Here is a 10623-nt window from a genome sequence, read left to right as displayed (position 1 = left end):
TTTATTCTGTCTAACTCTTTGTTGTTATAAAAAGTGAGTTATCAGCTGCTTGTGCGACAATACCATTTATTGTGGTACTTCTTCTGATGCCTTTTGGCACTAAAAGGAAGTCACATTCACCACAATGCAATGTTGAACTAGACAGCCGTGAATTAAAGGTGCTGTTCCTATAGGTACCATATTGATCGAATGGTTAAGTATGCAAAACATTGGTTATACTTTGACAAGAAAAACATCACAGTATAAGAACTGGCTCTGTGATTAATAGTTCGTCCACAGAAATATGCCAGCATGGCAAAGTGAGTATGGTTTTACCCATGAACACTGGAGATCAGAGCTGAGCGTGAAGTTTCTGTATGTCATGTGTGAACATGTGAGCACACCATGTTTACTGCAAAAAGGTTTTATTTGGCTCTATTTGGACTGTTTTGTTACATCCTAGATATTTAGAAATTACATTACAATATAAATAGTATCAATTCCCGAGGGATGCCTAAGGGATAGGGAAGCAGAAATATTCTTCAAATTAAATCTTTCTGACAGTTTCTGTGACCTGATACTTACACCTTATGCACTAGAGAAACAAGCGCACAGCCATATTTCCAATTTGGTGTTTGAACTTTTTTTTGCGGTAGCTCTGTATGTTTCTATGGCATCGCTGTTGAATAGTAATTAGCTGGTGAAGTATATTTACTTATTGTAGAGTTAGCAAAAGTGATCAGAACTGTAATGTTTGAATCGGATGTCATAACAAATGTCAGTAGACATCTTAGTAAGTAAGATCTTACCTTCATGCTGTGAAAACACAAACTGGAAGACAGAAAGGGCTAGCTACATAAGGTCTATGCAGAATTCAAATTAAATAAACTACTCGGTTACTCACGTAACCTCAGTTCCCTGAGTTAGGGAACGAGTATTGCCTCTCTATACGCAGTTGGGGAAACTCCTTTTACTCGATTTACTGAAGCCTTTATGTAAAGCGCATTTGCAGCTGCACAGCTAGAACATGAACGTCTGGCTCGCTCATAGGCTGCGCTGCAGCAACTGCATATCCAATGGCGCGGGCTCTGACGTGTATGACGCAGAGTGATCTCTTTGGTCGCACGTCAGAGCCTGCCAAGGGGGCGTGACTTCAGTCTATAATAGTCCCCGAATTCGCCATTATAGCAGGTTTAACGACTGAAGCGACAACTTGCCATGTTACTATAGTGCGGCTGGCTACGCAATACTCGTTCCCTAACTCAGGGAACTGAGGTTACGTGAGTAACCCAGTAGTTCCCTTTCGAACGGTCACTTCGTATTGCGTAGCTATACGCAGTGGGGACGCCATGCAAAACGCTGCACTGGGTAACTGGCTGCCACTGCAACTCAGGACCCCTGAGCATACAGAACAAGCCATAACCACATAATTATGTATAAATAGACCAGACACCGTCAGGTCTAAAATAGTACACCTCAGTTAGCAATAACCCAACCTACTACACCAATGAACCCAGACACTGTCGGGGTTATTAGTATATGAACATATAACCAGTCAAGTGGGTTTATATATGAAATTATAACCGGCCAAAGCGGGTTTATATATGTATGGAATATAACCGGCAAAAGCGGGTTTTATATATCTCATTTAACCGGCCAAAAGTGGGTTTTCTATATATGTAAATCTACCCGGCAACAGCGGGTTTATGCATGAATACAACCGGCCAGCAGCGGGTTTTATATATATATGTGAATGTGATTGTGCCCAGTAGCCTAATATATGACAAGACCGGCCACCGACGGGTCTTAATCATACCGAAAGCACCTTCGCCTGCAGGGAAGGCACTTCCATATTATAGAAATTCATAAATGTGGAAGGCGAGGACCAGCCAGCCGCATCAAAAATATCCCTAATGGGAATGCCAGATGACCAAGCCCATGACGAGGCCATACCTCTGGTCGAATGGGCCTTGATGCCTATAGGGCAAACTTGACCCGCTGCGGTATAAGCCATAGAAATAGCATCCACTATCCCCCTAGACAGTCTTTGCTTAGTGACTGGATCCCCCTTGGATCTACCACCAAAGCAGACAAAAAGCTGTTCTGATTGTCTAAAAGACGCAGAACGCTCCAGATAGATTCTCAGCGCTCTGACAGGGCAGAGAAGATTAACCTCCCCATCCTCTGCTATCGGAGGGCCGATAACGTCACCACCTGTGCTCTGAACGGTGTTGAGAGCACTTTAGGAACGTAACCATGTCTGGGCTTGAGGATGACTCAGGAGTCATCTGGACCCAACTCCAAACATGCACGGCTCACAGAGAGCGCCTGCAGATCTCCCACTCGCTTGATAGATGCCAACGCCATAAGGAGAGCGGTCTTCAGCGAGAGAGGTTTTAGATCAACCGATTGGAGCGGTTCAAAAGGCGGACCTTTCAGAGCCCCCAGGACCGTGGAGAGGTCCCAAGACGGCACAGACGGAGGTCTGGAGGGGTTCATTCTCCTAGCACCTTTAAGGAATCTCACGACCAGGTCGTTTCTTCCCAGTGACTGGCCAGCCACCAGAACATGATGTGCTGCTATGGCTGCCACATACACTTTGAGCGTGGACGGGGAGCGACCCGCATCCAGCAGCTCCTGTAAGAATGAGAGAACCACAGATATCTCACATGACTCTGGGTCAGCCTTTTCGAGCACCAGCTGGAAAAACCTGACCATTTCGAAGCATAAAGGCGCCGAGTCGACGGGGCCCTGGCTTCAGATATGGTGCTTAAGACCTTCTCAGGAAGGTCCTTGGGTACCCGTTGAGGGGCCAAACATGGAGGGCCCATAAATCGGGTCTCGGATGCCACAATGTCCCGTTCGCCTGTGTGAGGAGGTCTTTCCTCAGTGGGACAGGCCATGGGATTGTGTCCGATAACTGAACCAGTTCCGGGAACCACGGTCTGGTTTTCCAGAGAGGGGCCACCAGAAGGACTGGACACCCGCTCTCTCTGACCCAATTGATGACTTGTGGAATCATCGAAACGGGGGGAAAGGCATAAAGGGGACGGTTGGGCCAGACATGGGCCAGCGCGTCCCTGTTCTTCGAGAAGAACAATTTGCAGAGGGTGTTGATTCTCGAGGCGAAAAGGTCGATTTCGGCCTTGCGAAACACCTTCCATATCAGACTGGCCGTCTGTGGGTTCAGGGACCACTCGCCGAGGGGAGTGTTGCCCCGTGAGAGCATATCCGCGCCCACATTCTGGACGCCTGGGATATGCGCTGCTCTCAGAGAGCTCAGGTTGGTTTGTGTCCATAAGAGGAAGTCTCTCGCCATCGCATACAGGTTGCCTGACCTGATGCCACCCTGGCGATTTATGTAGGCCACCACTGACATATTGTCTGTGCGGACTAAAACGTGGTGACCTCTGAGGTTCGACTGAGGGAGCTTTTACACTGGGCTCGTTTGCTGCGGTCCGAGCCCGGGCGCGATTGTTCCCGGCGCCGCCCCCCGCAGCGTTGGTCTGGTTTCACACTCAACTTGATTCTATCGAACTCTGGTGCGTTTGCGTGCATTTTACGTCATTGCAAACGTGCACGGCGCATGATAGAAAACACGACGCGGGTCAATATATTGTGTTTTTTATTAATTTGGTGCTATTATTCATAGCTGAGTAAACAACGCAGGTTAACTGTGTGTGTGTTTCGCATAAGCTGTCTTTCCGCTGCTTGCAAATTGACTCTTTTGAGGAGACAGTGGATTTCCATTAATTTGTTGCCCTGATTGCACGCACTATGCGCGAATACACTGCAGCAGACTCACTCTCGCTCGTATCCAGGGTAAATCTTCATCCCTTACGTGTGTTTTATTTAACTAAATACATCATAATCGGCTAAAACGCATGCGCAGTATACTTTACTTCCTGAACAAGTGCACACCCGAGTCCGTGTTGCTTTCACATACACGCGAATCGCAGCACGGTTCGGGAGCAACCGAACTCAGACCACCTCATCCGGGTAGTCTCGGGTTCGGTACCCCAGTGCGCACCCGGGTCCCACGACAGCGTTCACATTAGCGATTTTTCATGCGAACCGTGCCCCGTTCCGAACTAAACTGCCAGTGTGAAAGCCCCCTGAAATGCCTTCAGGGCCAACCCAACTGCTTTCATCTCCAGACAGTTGATATGTAAGCTCTGCTCCATGCTCGACCAGAGGCCGGATGCAGGCATGCCCTCGTGCAGCGCTCCCCAACCCAGGTTGGACGCATCTGTAAGAACCACATTCCTCCTGGAAATTGTTCCCATTGTCACCCCCTTGTGGTACCAGTTCTGAGCCCGCCAGGGAATCAGGGTTCTTAAACAACCGTGATTCACCATAACGCCCAAGTTGCCTGACTGCCATGCGTGAGTTGGCACACAGCGTTTCAGCCAATGCTGCAGCGGGCGCATGCGCAGTAATCCCAAGCGGAGTACTGGTGATGCTGCTGCCATGAGACCAAGCAGTTTCTGAAATTTCTTCAGTGGCGCGCGCTCTGAAAGTGCCTGCAAGCGCTCGCACTGAGAGCGCGCACTCTGGTGTGAGTCGCGCTGTCATAGCTCTCGAGTCTCAAACTGTGCCCAGAAAGATCATGCTCTGGCTGGGGGTTAGTTTGCTTTTTGAAACATTGATTGTGAAACCCAGGCATTTTAGATGGCCGAGAATCAAATCCCTGTGAGCTAATAGCTCGATTCTCGATTGTGCCAGCACCAGCCAGTCGTCGAGATAATTTAACACGCTAAATGTCTTTGTCTCAGAGGAGAAAGCACTGCATCCACTAGGGGTGGAACGGTACACAGAAGTCACGGTTCGGTTCATACCTCGGTTCAGACATCACGGTTCGGTACGATTTCGGTACAATGGAGGGAAAAGCAAAACAAAAATGCAGAAGGCATTGTATTTTTTAAATAAGTTTTATTAATAAAGGCATAGAACCAGTTTATTTGTAGTGCACTGACAATAGTTTTATATAATTCGTTTATTAATCAAATTAATAAAAAGACAAAAAGACCTTGCGATATGTTTGGTAATTGTACCTGAATTAATTTAAAATTAATTTGCTATATTTCAGATAAATATATTTGTTTTCCTTAATTTTAATTAACATTATTAATTAAGAATGTAACATTATTCTCATCTGAATTATAAATAATTGATTTAGGTATAAAATAATACTACCATTAAAAACGCATTCGATTTTCTTTTTTAATCAATGTAGACTGTGTAAGATTAGTGCTCAGAGGACGAGAAATGAAAACCAATGCGATATGATGAATGTCCAAAAGATGGGACCCACAGACTGTTTTGAAATGGAGTTGGATAAATATGTTTTGATTTTAAAACAGTGTGTGTGAGAGAGAGAGAGATTTTGGTTGGGTGACAGTTGTAGGTTACAGTGTGACAAAAGCACAATGTTGTGTTTTATTGCGAGTGTACACAAATATAAGTAAACACTTTGCAGGTTTAATGATCTGTATGAACAAAATGACGGAGTATGTTTTTTATGTTTCCACTGTTCGATCGGGGCCGCGCCTCTCTCTCACACACACACATAAACACACACACTCCAGCATTGCAATCTTGACATCGCAGCCTGTTCATTATGCGGTCACACCAAACGCGAATAGAGCGTTAAATTCGCGTCTATCGCGTCTAGTTCGACGCTAGTCCAAAGCGAATAGGACGCGCGTATAAAGCCAACGTTTGAAGTGAACGCGCGTTCAGAGCTAAGCCGATGGTACAGATTATGTGTCCCTAAAGAACCCGCGTATCTAACAGTAGTTCCGCATTACATTAATTAATTTTCACGCGAGTTTTATTTATTTTTATACCGTGTATTCTCCGTGTAAATTCGTGCACCGAACCGTGACGCCCGTACCGTTTCGGTTCGGTACGAATACATGTACCGTTCCACCCCTAGCATCCACACACTTCGTGAATGTGCGGGGTGCTAAAGATAGACCGAACGGCAGAACGGTGTATTGATAAGCCTGGCCCTCGAAGGCGAATCTCAAGAATGGCCTGTGACGAGGATTTATTTGAATGTGAAAGTAAGCATCTTTCAGATCCATTGTGACTAACCAATCCCCTGGGCGCACTTGCGCGAGGATATGTTTAATAGTTAAGATTTTGAACGGCCGCCTCATGATAGCTTTGTTCAAATGTCTCAAATCTAGAATGGGTCTAAGACCGCCGTCTTTTTTCGGAATCAGAAAATAGCGGCTGTAAAAACCCATATGTTTTAGCGCGGGGGGGACTAATTCTATCGCCCCTTTTGGTAAAAGATTCTGTACTTCGGTGCGAAGCACGTGACCCACGCCGTTGGGGCGCTGATCTCCCTCGAACAGGACCGGAGATGAAGGAGCTGGAGAGAGTGAGGCACGCGGGGACGTGGCCGGCGTGCGTTCACTAACATCCATGCTCTCCGGTTGCCGTTGGCTGCGGCGCTGCTTCTTCCTCGGTTGAAGTAGGGCCGGAGAGGGAAGCGCGGGAGAGGCGGCGTTGCCATCACGGGAGAGGGCTAGCCGAGTTCGCAGCACGGAGATAGACATGCTCTCGCAGGCCGCACATCCACCGGCAGACAGTGCATTCTCCGCGTGGTGAAGTCCCAGGCATGGAATGCAGTTAGCGTGTTCGTCCGCCTCGTGCAGCTTGCATCCGCACCTGGCGCAGGTCTTGACACAAGGCATTTGAAACAACGCTCGTACAGATAAAACACAGAAATACAATGAATAATAAAAAGGATATCGCCGGATAGCCACAGGAGAGACGGCGTCAGGAGAAACACGGTTGAAATGTGTCGTCTGCTGAACTGTAGCTCGCTCAGGCTGAAGGCTTGTTCGACGGCGAAGGCTCAATAAATGGTCAGAGACGTGAAGTTTGTCGCTGAAGGAGTAAAATCTGCTATAATGGCGAATTCGGGGACTATTATAGACTGAGGTCACGCCCCCTTGGCTCGCGCCATTTGCCGCAGCGCAGCCTATGAGCGAGCCAGACGCTCATGTTCTAGCTGTGCAGCTGCAAATGCGCTTTACATAAAGGCTTCAGTAAATCGAGGAAAAGGAGTTTCCCCCACTGCGTATAGCTACGCAATACGAAGTGACCGTTCGAAAGGGAACAGATGATAACAGCAGTATGGTTTAACAGGAAAAAAACTCTCCCTTTCAAAAGTTTAGGGTCAGTAAGATTTTTTTTAAATAAATTTTTATTTTATTCAGCAAAGACACCTTAAATGGATCAAAGGCGACAGTAAACACTTTCACATCACAAAAGATTTCTATTTCAATTGAAAGACTGTTTGTTTGAGCTTTCTATTCATCAAAGAATCCTGAAAAAACAATGTATCAGTTTATTAAAATATTATGCAGCACAAATGTTTTTTTTATAAGATATGTTTCTTGAACGTAAACCTTTTAATGGCTTTAAATGATTTTACTGTGTTGTAGAGATGCCATATCTTATCTAAAGCGTAAAAAATAGCTGGGTAAACAGTGTAGCTTATATAGGTATCTATAATATAAGTATCTAAAGAGCAAAATTAAAAGAAAAATCCATCGAGTTGTTTCCACATTTTCCATGAAAAACAAAATGGATTATGGCAGTCACAAGAAAGAAAGGCGCCACATTTACTGTCACTTCCTTAGCAGCTCTATTTGACATTATTTGTGATGACGGTTGTAACCTTTTGTGATGGTGTGTAACCTTTTTGTCAAGTTTGTCGACACTTTTAAACAGTTTATTCTAACAATTAGTGTATCATATTTCTCAGACAGCATGATTTATTCACATATAGAAATATATATGTAACATATTTCTTATAATTTATAATTATTTATATTATAAATGTTTCATATTTTCAAGTTAGTAAACAATAGTACTGTACATGCATTCCTGCATGTACTAAAGACTTTAGCAAAGAAACTAATTTTTTTAAATAAAGTAACACTGTATAGTCTTAATAATGTTCGGCTAATTGTCAACCTCAGGCTCTTCTCTTCAGCACAATGGTAACCCTTAAAAACTCACACATACCCAGAAACACTTTTAAATTCCAAAATAATTGCACATTAAACACTAACAGATCTCCCCCTATATTAACATTGAGCAAAACACATGAAATAACATTTAATTTGAATATTTACTCTCCTTTAACAGTTAGAAGCAAATCACACTGGGAACTAGAAATCTGCTGTAACTCATTCCGTGATTGTGCCAACGCTATCTCACGACCAATTCGTCCGAATTTGACGAGTGATTAAAAGATGGCTAACAAATTCGTACGAATTCGTACGATTTGTCTAAACCCACGTGATGGGTAGGTTTAGGGGCGGGGTCAGGGGTAGGTCATTCGTACGAATTCATACGAATTGGCAACTCGTCAAATATGTACGTTTTAGCAAAAATCTTACTAATTTTTAATCTTACTAATAAAGCCAGCAGCCATATCACCCTGTAGCCCAAGACTGGTTGCCCACTGAAGCTAAGCAGGGCTGAGCCTGGTTAGTACCTGGATGGGTGACCTTCTGAGAAAACCAGGTTGCTGCTGGAAGAGGTGTTAGTGAGGCCAGCAGGGGGCGCTCACCCTGTGGTCTGTGTGGGTCCTAACGCCCCAGTATAGTGACGGGGACACTATACTGTCAAAGAGCACCGTCCTTCGGATGAGACGTTAAACCGAGGTCCTGACTCTCTGTGGTCATTAAAAATCCCAGGATGTCTTTCGAAAGAGTAGGGGTGTAACCCCGGCATCCTGGCCAAATTTGCCCAGTGGCCTCCTAATCATCCCCATATATATATATATATATATACACTGATTGGCTTCATCACTCTGTCTCCTCTCCACCAGTAAGCTGGTGTGTGGTGAGCGTTCTGGCGCACTATGGCTGCCGTCGCATCATCCAAGTGGATGCTGCACATTGGTGGTGGTTGAGGAGATTCCCCCTTCCATGTGAAGCGCTTTGAGTGCCTAGAAAAGCGCTATATAAATGTAATGAATTATTATTATTAATTCGTACGAGTGAGGTCGTACGAATTGTTACGAATTAGCCATCTTTTAATCACTCGTCAAATTCGGACTAATTGGTCGTGAGATCGGGTTGGATTGTGCATATGTGCGTACAATACATTCACATTTAATGGGAACATGTGTATATATACAAATATATGAACACAATAAAGGATAAAACTTGATGAATATTACATGTAATGCTATTTTTGTCTTCATTTCTAAATATTTTTATATGTATCAATATATAGCCATACATTGCAGTATATTGAAAAAATATAAACACTAGTTTCCCATGTATGGAAATGTATATATATTTTGCATTATATTTTGCAGTATATTCCCATATATATTTGTTACGTAAGGGAAAGTCATTAGCTGCATCCAAAATTAAATACTTCCCTAAAATATAGTAGTCAAAAAACAGTTAAAGAAGTATGTCTGAATTTACAGTACTCATAAAAAAGTAGGCAAATAGTACCCGGATGACCTACTACTTCTGGTGGGATTCTGAAGTGCTCCCGCGAGGCCACGGGAGAGCATTTGTAAATGGCAGTGAAGCGACGTAGCAGGTCACATGCTAATGACAACATGGTGAATGCAGTACGTCCAGATTACATTCATACTACACACCCCCATATATAGAACATACTTTTTTAGCGGTTGTGAAGTAATTGACCCATCCCAGGGAGTTTGATTGACAGGTGATCTGACCAATCATAATCCGCCGAATCCGCCATTTTTGTCCGACAAAGCAGTCAGGAGAGTTATTAGATTAACGTTGGAGGATTTGAACTTGAAAGAAACGGAGTGTACTGACGTCTTTCCGCAGTTAAAACAACATTCATTCTTATGTTTATTCATGTTTATTTGATGCTATAAATTAACTAGATGGAAGAGAGGATCGGTTCATGAGCAGCTTTAACTGAGGCTCTACAGTGATCCGTCAGACACATTAAAGAGCCACAAAATGGTATTTATTGTTTAAATTTTTTTTAAAAATGTGAAAGTTGAGACTTTGTTTCATATCAAAAGTAACCTGGTCTGTCCTGTCTGTCAGCGTGTTGTCAGTGTTCTCTCTGCTCCGCTATGTATTTTTCACTGCATGAGAACATGATGATGTGTGAGCGGCGTGGCTTGTCGAACATAGCAACAGTAACTAAAGGGGGCGGGTCTTTGCGAACGGTCAATTACTTATTCAAAATAAGTACCTACTCAAGAGAATATGCGATTTCGGACGCAGCCATTGCCTGATAGGGCAGCGAGGCAACAAGTCAGCTGGACGCAGCCCTGGTGTCTAGCATGTTTATCATTGGTTGTCATGGTTTCTCATTGTTTCATTGATTTCACACACCTGTTCCTCGTTTTGATCCTTTTATTAGTTTTGTATATCATGCCCTGAGTTTCATTCACTTATTGTCTGCCGTTGGTTGTGCCTAGCACGCTGTTACGTGGCTTTTCTCGTCTTGTTGTTGGATTACTCTCTTTTGTTTTGTTTAATAAAGTGCACAGTGCATTTTTAGATCCGCCTCACCTCATCTTTATCCTCAGCCAGAACTTTACATATTAATTCAGCAAACAATCTAGAAAATAAAACAAAAAATAATCACACTCTTCTAATAATT

The 10623-nt window shown here is 44.0% G+C and overlaps 1 pseudogene; it reads left to right on the top strand.

Annotated features, from left to right (window-relative positions):
• Positions 1-8428: 8428 nt before the first annotated feature.
• On the top strand, positions 8429-8545 carry LOC130089611 (5S ribosomal RNA; annotated as a pseudogene).
• The last annotated feature ends 2078 nt before the right edge of the window (positions 8546-10623 follow it).

Source organism: Rhinichthys klamathensis, unplaced genomic scaffold (genome assembly GCF_029890125.1).
Source record: "Rhinichthys klamathensis goyatoka isolate OS25496 unplaced genomic scaffold, OSU_Roscu_1.1 h1tg000134l_1, whole genome shotgun sequence".
NCBI classification, from domain to species: Eukaryota; Metazoa; Chordata; class Actinopteri; order Cypriniformes; family Leuciscidae; genus Rhinichthys; species Rhinichthys klamathensis.
The sequence above is the reverse complement of the archived record's forward strand: the minus strand, read 5'-3'. Positions and strand labels throughout refer to the sequence as shown.